Source organism: Arachis duranensis, chromosome 10, assembly GCF_000817695.3.
Source record: "Arachis duranensis cultivar V14167 chromosome 10, aradu.V14167.gnm2.J7QH, whole genome shotgun sequence".
In the NCBI taxonomy this organism is placed as follows: Eukaryota; Viridiplantae; Streptophyta; class Magnoliopsida; order Fabales; family Fabaceae; genus Arachis; species Arachis duranensis.
In genome coordinates, this window is record NC_029781.3 from 39678088 (window position 1) to 39679684 (window position 1597).

A 1597-nucleotide genomic window follows, 5' to 3' on the forward strand; every position below is an offset into this window, starting at 1 on the left:
TGTACCGGGTCGCATCAAGTAATAAAACTCACGGGAGTGAGGTCGATCCCACAGTGATTGAAGGATTGAGCAATTTTAGTTACTGGTTGATTTATTCAAGCGAATCAAGTATTGGTTGAGGGGTTTATCATTAACAGAAACTAAATTGCTTGGAATGTAAAGGGAGAGGTATCCAACAGTAAGTAAATAGCAGGAAATGTAAAGGGAGAGGGATGAATTGCAGAAATTAAAGAGAACTTAAAGTAAAGTTGCTGAATCTTAAAGAACAAGAAATTAAATGACTGAAACTTAAAGTGCAAGAAATGTAAATTGCAGTAACTTAAATTACAAGAAATGTAAATTTCTTGAATGGAAAGGGGAGTTGAGGATTGGGAATTCATAATTTCAGCAAGGAAAATTAAATTGCAACAATTAATAAAGCAGAAGATGAATTGGAAGTAACTAGAATTCAAACAGGAAATGAAATTAAATTGCAGCAGGGGTTCACAGAAGAACCAAAAAGAAAAATGAGATCTCAGGGCTCTAGAGACTAGATAGCAGAGTCTAGATCTCAATTCCCTTCCCAGATCCAAGTTCACAAAGTAATTAACAAGAAATTAAAGAAGAAGCAGTAAAGGAAATGAAATTGAACTCAATTATGCAGTAGAGAAATTAAAGAGATCTTGAATGGAGATTGAGACAGAAATTCCTCAACTCTTCACACCCAAGACTCAAACAAGAAAAGTAAAAATGCTCAAGCAAGAACGAGGAAGCAGAGAGATCAATTCTCCTCCCCAATTCTCTGAAATCTCATTTCCTAGCTCTCAATGAAATCTCAGAATTCAAAACTCAAAAGAAGGTTCAAAATCTCAAAGTAAAGTAAAAGTTCAAAAGCTCAAAAGAAAGGTAAAAGTTCAAAAGCTCAAAAGAAAGGTTTAAAGTTCAAAAGTAAAGGAAAAGGTCCTAATTACATCAAACTATCTCCTATTTATACACTTTCTATTCTTGGATTTTGGAATTTGGATGGGCTTTTGAGTTGGTGAAGAAATGAATTAAATTGGATTTTTAAACCAATTTTTAGCCCAAGAACAATTGCTTCCAGGAGGCTGCCCTACCCTTGTGGAGGGCAGGGCAGAAAATGATGCGTGCGTCCTTGTGCGTGTGTGTTTGGTGCGTGTGGTGCTGCAGGATGCTGCCTTGCCCTTGTGGTGGGCAGGGTAGAAATTTTTGGTGCGCCAGATTCTGCCCGTGCGTGCGTGCTGTTGCTGCCGAAGCTCCCTTGGTGCGCCATTCTGGTGCGCTGGCTGTGCACCACAAAATGCTGCCCTGCCCTTGCGGAGGGCAGGGCAATGTTTCCAAAAATGAAGCTCCGCGTTCGAGACTTGGTCGATGCACACGCTACTATTTTTTCTTGGTTTTCTTGGCACCAAACTAAGGCCTAGTTTCTTGTTTCCTCATGGTGCCGTGTTCGATCCTTGTGGCAAGCATTAGTGAGCTTTTTCTTTGAATTTTTTCCTTTGATGAGCCCGATATTGCTCTTGAGGAGGGCAGGGCAGAGTTTTTACTCTCCTTGATCCATGGCACCAATTTGTGCTCCGCCCTTGAGGAGGGCAGGGCA